The sequence below is a fragment of the Trachinotus anak genome, unplaced genomic scaffold (assembly GCF_046630095.1).
Source record: "Trachinotus anak isolate AG129_WGS33_773 ecotype Australia unplaced genomic scaffold, CSIRO_AGI_Tana_v1 ptg000002l, whole genome shotgun sequence".
NCBI classification, from domain to species: Eukaryota; Metazoa; Chordata; class Actinopteri; order Carangiformes; family Carangidae; genus Trachinotus; species Trachinotus anak.
Window position 1 is genome coordinate 19,939,818 of NW_027273853.1, and position 12,683 is coordinate 19,952,500.

Genomic DNA, 12,683 nt, shown 5'->3' on the forward strand with positions numbered 1-12,683 from the left:
TTTGTTTCAGGCTAAAGGAATATTTTGAAGACTGAGCACTTAGCAGTGTGATTTCTTAAGATGGATGGATTCTTTAACAGAAAGTCCAACACAATTTTCAACACAGAGCTTACTGTTTCCCGTCATAAAACTCATTCCTGACAGAGAAACAAGCTAAACCTCAGACAACTCATTCTTTCCATCTGGGCCTGTCTTCAGTGTCCTTCACGAGCAAATCTTGACAGCTCTGTCCATAGAAGGAAGGCAAACTCAGGACATCTGCTTCTCTGCTTCACAGAGACATGGCAGGGATTTTGACACAGGGTGTCAGGGTAATCTGACAAGACAAGCCTCATGTTTTATCGGACCGTTCAAAAAATGTGCCGCCGTCGCCCTGGCTCGTGTCTTTCGTACATCATTCTGTCTTCTCCTTGACTGTTATGCATTGCGTAGGTGGCACTGAAATGGAATGTCCTGTAAAACAGACCAAAGAGGGGAGAGAAGGAAAGAGAGAGAGACAGAGACAGAGAGAGAGAAAAAGAGGAGTCAGACCCGTGACCTCTTCGGCCGTGCGATGTGTCTGGAGCTGGCAGGGGACGCAATTGAGAGTGACACTCCTGGTTGGAGCTGCCAAACTGCCACTTCCTGTCCTCTTTATTCACACATAACAGGAGTTTAAGCTGGACATCTGAAGAGCGGAGAACAGACATGTGTCTCCTTGTACAGCCATCGCTTCTGACTGTCATTATTGTGGTTCACGACCACGACTGTCAAAATCACAGTCCAACACCCATCTGCCAAACAAGGACAGAAAAAAGGGGGGAAAGCGAGAGGAGAGTAGTACGATGGGTCAAGATATGAAAGTGTGTGTTTCTTTTTCTCGTAATTGACTGAAATATGAAACTTTCTTAGTCATCATTGTTCCCTTTGTTCAACTCTTTATGCCTCCCTCTGGTGTATCATTGGATTTGGGAGTCCTCAGTGGCTCAGTGCGATCAAATTGCTATAGAATTGGAGAAATTTGACTCATAATTTTGATGTTTTGTGTTGAATAACCCTTTAACTTTGTTAGGATCAAGTTTGTCACTCCTCTCCTTCTGCTCTCTCCTTTAATGGCTTTGTTTTTCTCCTTCCCAGCATCCCTAATAATGCTTGTGTCTGAGATGGGTCACTTTCACCAATACAAATAAGATTCAAAGTCATGTGTCCAGCTCCAGGTTTTCATTGAATTCTGTCCCCTCAGGTCAAGTTTGTTTTATTTCTCTGATATTCCTGTCCTTCCTGCCTTTGTCTTACAACTATATTCATCTCCGTATCTGCTCTTTTTCTCTTTTTTCTCTCTCTCTCTCTCTTTCCGCATAGACACACTCTCTCTCACTCGCACACACGCACACATTATCCTTGGGCTATTACCAGGATAAGTCAATTTGATCCATCCAAGGCAGTGGATGTCATTTTATTCATATATTTTCAAGCCTAGTGACTTTATTAAAGGCTACTGCTTCAATCTATCCTGAATGGATGAATGCACCCACTGATGAAACACAGGAAAAAATGAGGCCCACACAGCCTGAAATGACCACAGCCAATCAGCCTGTCATTTTCAAACATGTTCTCAAATTCTGTATTTTATATGAAATCGAAAACAGCTTGGTGGCTGTGAAGCTTTTGGCACAATGTTTTCTATTCATCTGTGAGTGAAGAGACAGAGAGCTGCCTGCCCGCCTTCCAATGACAAGAGAATGGCTGTTGAGACTTCCAGCTTGGGGGAAAAAATGAGATGTTACAGTCAGTGGAGGCACGGAGCAGAGAAAGTTGGAGACGAGACAAAAATGTGTCTATTCATGCCAACTGGTGTCCTGACCCTCCTCCAGGCTGCCATTGCCTTCTGTCAGGAGAAGGAATTAAAGGGCCATTCACCAGACATGAAGACTTCCACTTCTTTCCGAGCAGGCTTCATCCGCTCTCTCCCACCCTGCTGTTACTGCTTCTAGGTCACTCTGATACCTAATAGGTGCTGAAAAGAGTCAACTTCCCACATAGGCTCATTCAGAAAAAAAGTAGGCCCTGTCTCTTGAGGTGATATAAGGTGAATATGGAAATGCCAGAGTGCACATAGTCAATTAGTCTTCCAGAGCAGAGGGGAAGGTCATATAGAGTTCAGAGTGAGAGCGATGACTGATGGCTGTAGAGGGACTCTGGTGTCTGCTGCTGCTGCACCTCAAAGACCAGGCTTCACTGGATGTGACCAAGCTGGGACCGGACCAAGGACAGCCAGGGCTAAACTTAAGTCACAGTGTACTGAGTCTGCCGTTGACTGGATCAACAACTCCTGTTCTTTCTCTGCTGAGACGTTAACCTGAGATGCTCAGGTGATATTATAGCTGTCAGCTAGCTTGTCAGATGTAAAAAAGTTGACCAAAACTGAACTTGAACTTACATAAGTTTACTGAACATCAACACCTGCCGGGCCTTCTCCTCCCGTTATTTCTATCTGAGAGACGACAATTTTCTGTATTAAACTTTCATCTTGAAAATGGCTCATGAGAAATTGATTACTGCAATACTAAAAATTTACTTAATTATTTTTCAACAACATGTTTTGTCTATTCACCAACTCTGTGACAGAGATGTGGGAAACATATTTGCTAAAGAGAGACTCCAGTTGTGGCAAGACCCCTGCAGTTTTCCAAAGAAAAAAAGAAAAAGAAAAAAAAAAAGCTTGGATTCACAGAAATCTTTGATCCAATTGAAAGTAAAGACATAAAATAGGCCCCGAGATCCACAGAAATCCCTGCACCTGTTGTAGTGTAGATATACAGCATAGCAAATCCACTTTATGCCGAGGAAGTGACCGTTTATAACACAGTTACATTTGGCAGAAGGGGCTCTGCTCTTTGATGGAGCTCTCAAAGAATTTGAGCAGCAACGAGGATTCTGCCAGAACAACTGCACCCCTCGTCTCATCGCGGCACACCATCATAGCTGTGAACATACTTCATCATTAGATCTCGGTGGAGGAGTTGAAGCAGCAGTATTCCATGAGGAAGTCAGCAGAGTATTAGTAGTCAAACAGATGTATAATACCAAGCATGAGTGAAGCTGGCACCAATCAGCTGATATAATATTTAATCATTTGAGTGTTGCATCAGCTGTAACACTGTGCTTTGTGTGAACTAACCCAAGGCTCCATTTTATGATCAATCCCTAACTAACTTTCTTGCTCTAATTATGTGCACGATGGTTTATTTATGTTAGCGTGAGGTCATGTGTGCATGCTGGTGTGTGGTTTGGCTCTGCAAGTAAAAATTCTTAAACAAGGCAGCACGCACCATCGCAGCTTTGACCTACCGCAACTATTTGTTAAAGGGAGACTCCAGTCGTCGCGTGTGGCTGTTCAAATTAACCTATTGATGAATATGATGGACTATTGTGTCTGCAGCAAAAATCTTGAAAGGGGATGACTGCATCATTTACATCAGCTCAGCCAATCAAATCAAAAACACACACATCCCAAAATCAACAGCTGTTCCCAGAGTCAGACGAGCCAGTGCAGGAACTATGCTATGGAGTTTGCCACAACAGCTGCAAGGATTTTTAAGGTTTTAACTTCAGCTGGACTCACAGACAATGGATTGGGATGATTTTTATTAAGATTAAGTTTTTCAGTATTTCAAAAATCTTCACAACAAGGGTGGTGAGATGATAAAATACTAGAGGCAAAATCTTGTTGGTTTTTTTTTTCTTCAAAAAAGGAAAGACATAAATACTTGATGATGTGCAGAGGTCAAGTAGTTACACCGTTTTTAGTGAGCCCCTTCACTATATTGTTTAGACTTGCTGCAAGAGAGTAAGTTGGCACCACCCACAGACTGCACTGAAAGTGAACACACAGGCAAGAGATGTGAAGTGGAGGAACATCACAAAGAGACACTGCGTCTGCAAAGTGACCGAAATCAAGCTTTGATGACATCCTGTGGTCCTCTCAATGCTTTTTCTGTTTGACTTAACCACGCCAAGCGATAAACCAGAGGCTCCCCAAGCTTTAGAGAGGAAAGAGATATGTGCTAGCACATGTGCGTGTGACAGTTGCAGAATCTAAATTCATCTCCTTTTGCCTCAGAAAGCTTCCCGCAGCCCTCCACTGCCTCTTCCACCCTCCTCAACTATCAGAGCTGTATCGTTTTGCAAACCTCTGCGGTGATGTTGTCAGGCTTCTCTCTGTGAAGTGGCCCCAGCCATAAAACAACAGTGACGTGAGTGATTGATCCAGCAATGAGGATGGCAATACTCCTCTGCATCAATATGAAGGCAGCCTGCGGGACTGGAGCCCTTTCAGACAGCTCTCTGTTTCTCCTCAGAGGAAAAATCCATACACAATTGATGGCAGTTCAAAGAGAGGCTTTATTGTGGGATATCAAATAAAACATCAGAGAACACAGAGAATGGGAGAGAGAGATAGAATGAAAGAGTGCACGTGAGTGAGAGAGAGTAAGGGTGTGAAAGAGGAAGGGGGGGAACAGAAAGAGCGATCTGCATTTCGCTTTATCTCCTTTTTGCACCTGAATGGTAATGAACTGGCTTAGATGAAATGGAGAGACTTCATCGTTTGCAGAGGACTTGCAAACAGCATGTGGATGTCAACAGTATCTATGGCACAATTACACTATATGATCCTACACAAAGACGGTATGCAGATACACAGACCAGGCGATTGTATGCGAATGAAGACAACCCAGATAGGTCGGTAAAGGTGTTAAGTATTTATAGGGTTATTTCAGGGTATAAGAGAGAAGCGCAAGTAAGAGGGAGAGATATCAGTCGTTTCCTGTCTGTTCTCTGCAGCCTGGCCTTCGGCAAACCCCGTTATGATTTCATCAGCACTGCTTCTAATCCACTTACTTAATGAAATACATAATTAACACAGCTTAATTGTGGTAGGGACAGTTTTGACTGAAATCATTTCCTGTGGACTCCGTTGCTGTAATTGAATGTGTTCTTCACACCCGATCAAGACCTTTGGGTTGAAGCAGAGGTTTGTTGGTTTTCCCTTAAGTTGTGGTTAACTAAGTTGTTCTCTGTGTCTTATTGTTTGCATGGACACTCAGCAATCAGACTTAAGTGATCTGATTTTGACTGATGTTTGGGCCTAAAATTATACTAATTAATGAAGAGCGGATGTTTTGTTTGCAGTCTTGTCAGAAACAACTGATTCGATTTTGACTGAGTTTTTAAAGAAATATATGCAATTTCACTGCTGCAGATACAATGTATTTTAATAATTCATAACAGTCCTGATGAGTTGCCATAATTACAAGTCAAAACAAGGTAATATATTCAGTCATAACTGGTTGGTTTCATTCATTGGACATACAGTGTTTAATGTTGCCTTGATTTCTATTTCTCTTCATTCTCTCGCTCTCCTTCTCTCACTCTGTCTTGCTCCTTGGTCATGATTGATCGATGTGTCAGGTATGATGGGGCATCATGGCGTTAGAGCGAGTTTGCATCTCAGGCATGTGACTGCAGCAGATGGCACAGCTGAGTATTAGAGTGGGTTCACCTGCTGTTTGCTCTCCTGCTTCCTGCTTTACTGCTATCAAATACCACCAAGGGAGAGCAAAGGAGTGAGAGGGAAGGAGCGAGGGAGGAGGGAGATGAAGGAAAAGTTGCAACTCAGGCAGGGGGAGCAGGTTTCAGAGAGAAAGAGCAAGAGAGGAGACAAATGGGAGGGACGGATAAAGGAAAATACAAACAGGGGGAGATGAGACGAAGACATGATGCGTTAAGATGAGGGAGGTTATGTGTGATTGTGCACACTGGGGTGATGCAAAAAAGATGGTGCAGCAGGAGGACTGCAAAAATGACTGTGCTGTATTCTTTCAATTATCTCTTTCTCCTAATTTCCCTTTGTGATGTTCTCCCTCTCCTTCTCTCGGTTTCAGTCATAAGGCTCAGATCATAAGCTCATAATGACAGGATGTGGTCGAGGATCCATTTAACACCCGTTCCAGACCAGTGGATGAGTACAGATAGAGGGGCTTAAGAGACACACAAAGTAACTATGACTGATTGCTGAGCCTGGTGACTCCTAGGGACATCCTCTATGTAATTCTCTTAGTGTAGCATAATATCATTTATCCCACAAATAGACATATGACCCTGCAGTACCCGTGTCACTCAGAGTTCAAGACTCGGGGAGTGCACTGGAAGGACAGGACACACACTCATAATTACACACAATCCGGTTAGCGCGCACACATAAACATACATTATATTTTACACACACGTGCCTTTGCTCTGCTCTCAGGGTGCTGCATGAACACCAAGCGCATATAGACACAGATAAGGAACGTCACTCACACATAAACACACATGCTCATTACATATGCATAACCAGCATACAGCGTCGAGGGCATTGCTGACTAATAGAGGCACTCTGTGCGGCCTGCAAACATAAGCGTGTTATCAGTGATGAATTCCACCACACCTACCCACCTTGACAGCAGTCCAACCGACAGCCTCCTCGGCTGCTATCTGCCCTCTACAGCCCTGCTCCTGGGCTGTTTTGGAATGAGTGGCAGGTGTGTGTAAATGCTAGAGCCGATATGTCACAGGCACCAATCTGCAGTCCCCGGGGATTCTACTGGGAGTTCAGCCTGAGTATCACACCGCGGAGAAAACAATTTCTTCTGCCAATACTCCCGCGCATATGAGAAATGTTTTAATATTTGCCGCTGCTTTATGGCCGCGGCTGTGACAGTGATGGAGAAAATGTCAGCTTTTTCCACCCTTAAATGCCACTCTTTGTCTCAGTCTGTTTCTTTTCATTGATCTCTGCCTCTGCCTCGGAATCAATAAGGTCCACCAAACAGTCGCTTGTCTGAGAATGCATTGCCGCCTCCCCCTTTCAAACCCTTCAGTGATGCAGGATTTCACACTTTACTTTCTTTGCCTAATTAGTTATCCAATAAGGGCTCCAGCTTGTGCAAGGCAACATGTACAAAGGGAGAAATAGCATTGTAATTCCACAGCTGATTTAGTTGTCAGTCACTGGAAAGAATGTGTGCCCCCCTTCCCATCATCGCCAGAGAGTAGTCTAATGCAGACATTGTGTTGGGGAAATTTGTATGCTCACTTTACTTTCTTTGGCTCTGAGTTGTAGTTTCGTGTGTTTTGTCTAACTGCAGAAACATTTAGTTCAATAATAGGAGCGCAAAAAAAGGACAACAATGCCTCCCTTCTTCCCTCCAGCACGACAGAGGCTTGTCGATAGTGAGTGACCCCAACTTGCACTCTCATGGGGTGAAGGGTAATTCAGTCAGTGTTGTCACTCAGCTGCAGTCCCTCTTCAGCTCTACCCTCTGGTCCTGCCGCAAAGAGGGAAGAACAAAAGAGATAGAGCAGTAACAGTTTAAGGCTCGACCAGGATGGTGGATGTTCTCCATCAACCGTGGCCCTTGGGAGTAGACTGTAACTGGAGCCTGTGTCAATCCCGATCAGATATCTGTGATGTCAGTTAAATAGACCCAGGAAGTGATTTAAACATACAGTTTTTTTTAAGTCACATAGATATTTCATCAGATGACTGAAAGATGAAGATGAAATTGTGAGCAACAATAGGTCCATTTAGCTGAATCGTTGATTCTGGGGTCATTCAGGGGACGTCAGGGAGAGTGATGATATAATATAACGCATCACTTCCCTTACATGTCGACAGGGCAGACAATTAAAGGTTTGTTCTCACAAGAAATGTCTTCCATTCCTGAGGGTTGGAGGAGGAGGAAGAGGAGGGGACATGAAAATGATCCCTCCTGAGACTCAGTGGACAATGTATTGTGTTTATAGACACATGTCGATATATGCGCGCACACACACAGGCGCACACAGACAGTGTTCATATTGTACTGTGGCACACAAAAAACACACACAGAATTCATAAGCTCATAAAATGTAACAATAGATATACAGTAAATCTTGTAATCCATCTTCCAGGAAGAAAGGAAACAGATGTACAATACCTGGAAGCACCAAACTCTATGCATGCTGCAGGCAGTTACAGGTTAATGTTTAAAGCAAACACACCACTTAAAGGGGGTTTACAGCTCACTTTAACAATTCACATGTTGTCCCTATGGTCCACTACAGTTCAATCAATATTTACAACATGAACAGCTGTCTTCCAAATCCTGTTTCTGACCTTTCATGTTTCATGTAAGTACACAAACAAACAAGTTCTTCCCTTGCAATAAAGAACAGAGAGCTGCTGAACAAGAAATGGCTGACTGTTCCAGGGAATTGTGGTGAGTTTTCCCACCCAAATGAACTTAGTTTTAACTATTTAGAGGAATCGTGCCACATTTTGGGAAATAAACTTTTCTTTCTTGCTGAGAGTTAGATGAGAAAATTGATAACACCTTCATATCTGCCTGCAGTACACAGGTTAAATCTACAGCAATAAGAAAAACAGAGATTTTCATGTCTCTTTTGATTATAAAGCAGGTCTAGGTGCTATATAAACACTGTGAAAGCATCAAATTGCTCAATCCACAGAGAAATGCACACAGCCCATATTCAGAAACTGCCTTAACCGCCAATCCATTTTTTTTTTTCATACACTGGAAAAGTGTAAAATACAGGACCTTTAAAATAACAAGGTGTTGTTTTGCATGGGGTTATGCACTGGGATAGTTTTCAGCAGAGCAAATGTGTCTTACTGGTTTCTCGACTTCAGGAAAACAGCACATAATCCTGTTATGAAAAAACACAACATGACATTGTAATACATTAAACAATAAGGATATAATATTTTAATTCGTGAGCTGTGGAGGTGCTGGTAGATAGATTTTGTTACCTTTGGACAAGACCAGCTGTTTCCAGTCTTTATGCTAAGCTAAACTAAGCTAACCATCTGTTGACTTCAACTTCATATTTAACAGACAGATATGAGAGTGGTATTAATCTTCTCATCCGACTCTTGGCAAGAGACTATATTTCCCAAAATGTCAAACCAATTTATTTATTATGCACTTTTGCATTGCATCTAGATGTTCTTTTTTTTTTAAATAGGCCACAATAATCATAAAAAGAGTCTAATGAAATTGAATTACACATGTACATTCATCTTTTCATATTAGTTTCAGTACATCAGAGTTTATCAAGTGGTAAAATGTAAAGGTGATGCAAATTAATTTAAAACATAAAATATTTTGTTTAAAATATAAAAGATTTATCTTCAAGAGCATCACAAGGACGTCTGGAGTCTCATGAACATTTCTCTTTGATTCTCTAGAGAGCTACACGTAGGTGGACAAATACAAAAATCACTGAGCAACATCACCACAGCAGATTACTAGTTTAAAAATCACCACAGAGTTGAGACAGAACCTCTCTGAACTCCCTAAAAGCAGTATTTATTTTCACAGTATAATATTATCAGGTGTTTCTGTTTTTGTCTACCCCATAAGTCTTGTTCTTGATGAAACTGAGATTCACATGCATGTGATCATCACACACACACACACACACACACACACAAATACTGTGTACACACAGACACACTCTGCATGAAGCAAGTCCTCCAGAAAACATGAGTAAGAGAAACTGATGGTGTGTGTACACGAGGTCTTCAGAGCACTTCAGCGAAGGTGCTACAGCTTGTCAAAGCAGCACAGTGTCAGGTGACAAGGCATCACGCCGCCTCAGACAGAAATGGCCCAGTAATGTCTCAGCCGATGAACCACGGGCCGCAGCTTTGTCCCTCCATCACAGATGAGTCCAAACAGCAGCCGTCTGCTGTCACTATCTGTTAATGTGTCTCCACATAAACACCTGCCTTAACCGCATCGATGCTTCACTTTCATGTGACCCGTTATCGTTATTGCTTTGTTTCAGCTCACTTTGGTTCCTGATTTTGGATGTGTGCTGGTCAGCGTTAAAAAGATAGTTTGAGACTGTTTGGGCTTTAGTCTGACTGTGGGAGGTTGTTTTTTCAAGGTATCAGAAGAAATAGTGGATTTAGTTCTTGAGAGTTCTGGTTTAATCCAATTTTCTTTTTTTATCATTTTTATTTTCGAGGCTTTGCCCATCATTTCTATCAGTGATAATAATATTTTACTCACCATGTCTTCTGCTGAGACATTGCAAAAAACACATCATATAGCTCATATAGGTGATGGCCTAATCCAAGGCCAGATCAGCAGTCTAAAACATTTACTAATATCATGTCCACTCACCCTCAAAACTTTACTTTGACTTGTGTGTCTCTCTCATATTTAACACTGAGTTGGTAGCAAACAGTGTTTGTTTGTGGTTATTTGAGTTATTGTCTGATCCCCACCACTTATTTGTTCAAATGATTTGGCCAAATAGTGTATATGTTCCGCCGGTTTTTCCTGCAGTAAGGTCAGTTTGGTGTTTTTTTGCTGGTCAGCTCAGTTTGCGGGATTTTGAATTAAATGCTACTTTTTGAATCATTACCCAACATTTGGAATTTATTAACTCAAATGGTTTAGATAATATTTTGATAATTAGATAATTGTTTACAATAGTTTGACTGCTAATGTTTCTTATCCCATCTAATTTCTTTCTAGGTGTGTTCCAAGATCTCAGCGCTTACTTTACAGTACAATGCATCGTTCTATAAATTATAGAAACAATGGCCAAAACTATGAAAATAAGATCCAAGCGGTAATAAACCAGAATCATGCAGTGAGGACAATAAAATGTGGGTGGTCTTCCTGTAAATCATGATTGTTTTATTGCGTTTGCTTGACCACTCAAACATCCACTATAGCCTGTGTCAGAATATGACCACACATAGTCCTGATTGATGACTTGTGTCAGTTGCTGTCATTCTCATTGGCTTTTACTCGACTTTGAATAATAATATTTTTCTTTGATTTTTGCTGTAACAAAAGCAAACAATAGCTAAGTATGGCTGAATCTGATTGAGCAAACAAATCATCTTTTAGAGACAAGACTGGTTGAATAGCATTTGAATGCTGGTATTGTGTAACATGTTTCCCTCTGCCACACATCTTCATAGTATTCTGCCTAATCCTCTTTTCCACAGTCTAGTCTGAAAAAGGCCTTTCACTCTGTGGCCTAAGGGACATGAATAATTGTTGATACAGAGGGTGTTTCATAAACTCCTAACTCTGTAATCACTCTCTGACAGATGTAGGCCTACTACATGTAATCACACACACACACACACACACACACAGATTTAACCCCCTCTTTCCCCCCTCTTTTTTTTCCCAGTGACTCACTGCTCATATCAGCATAATGACCGCAGACTGATCCAGCCCACAGGGGCTGAGAGTTGGAGCAACACTGAATTTTGAATAAACAATGAATGACGTATGACAAGGGACTGGATGTGGCCGCAACCTAGAGTGTGTGTGTGTCACAATGTAAAGGGATACTCGTAGTCCACAGAGAGTGACCATGGCTGCACTGATGTGAAAACAAGCCTGCCTTCAATTGCATGACTGATCTGATTCAACAAATTCCAGGAAATTGTTTCCTTTTACACAAGAAGTTCAGGACAGCAATTTGAATTTTTTATACTTCCCAAAACTTCATAATTTCTGTTATTGCAGCAGAATGAAGTCAAATGAATGACATCTGACCAAATGCAGAACAATAGCCAGCAATCTAACCTTTTGTACCTTGCTAAGTGGCAGCATCCTGGTATAGATTCTGCGACGATGAAGCATGAATAGTAATTGTTTACCTGCAGTTGGTACAATGTCAACAGACTAATCCATCACATGGACCCTGTCCACTTATTTATAGACAAGGGGAATAAATCAGCCGAGTGGATGAAAGTTGAAAAGACAAACACAAGGACACAAATAGGAGCCCCATATATAATCCTTTAAATATTTTTAATCAAGATGTCAGCAACAGGAAAGATGAATGAAGCATTCATCTATCTGTAATTAAACTTGTGCATCATCATAATGTAGATATAATGTGATAAACAGCCCGACGGTGATATACTGATACTAATAGTGCAGTGAATGATTTGAGCTTTATCACTGCTTGAAGTTTGCATTGTAATACTGAAGGTAAATGATTTGAGCTATATTGTCATTATGGGTTTACATTGTAAAACTTGGTGCTGGAAGATATGAACTACTGTATATCTTCACTTGGATATCATTCAGTGTTGTGGAGTTGAATGATTTTAATTATCATTACAAAATTAACTTTCTGATGAAGCCCAAGGAAAGAGCTTCTATAAATAGGACCGACAGTTATAACTTGGATACCAAATACATCCTTAATTCTTTGGAAGGACATTAGCGAGGACATCAAATTTAAATTTTCTGCACTATCTGGTCAATGTAAGTTATTTCTTTTAAAATGTAGATAATTATAGTATCTTCTGACCAGTAGCAATCAACACTTCACTGGAAGACAGTGTTATGCAACCTTTCCCAGGATTTAGCAAAAATTAACATCTTTTGGAAAATCTGTTTGCAATATGTTTATCTTGTGATCTCTCAGATGCCTTCAGCAGTGTTGCATTCACTGCACACAAACCGTGATCCATCATTTTCTAAGAAAATTCCCCCTCATATGTTTATGAGCAAGAGATAAGGGAACATTGTGAGTACTTACAAGGAAAATGAGCATACGTCAATATTTTCCACATGAGCCTGATTGTAAAGTTTCACAAAAATGCTCTGTGT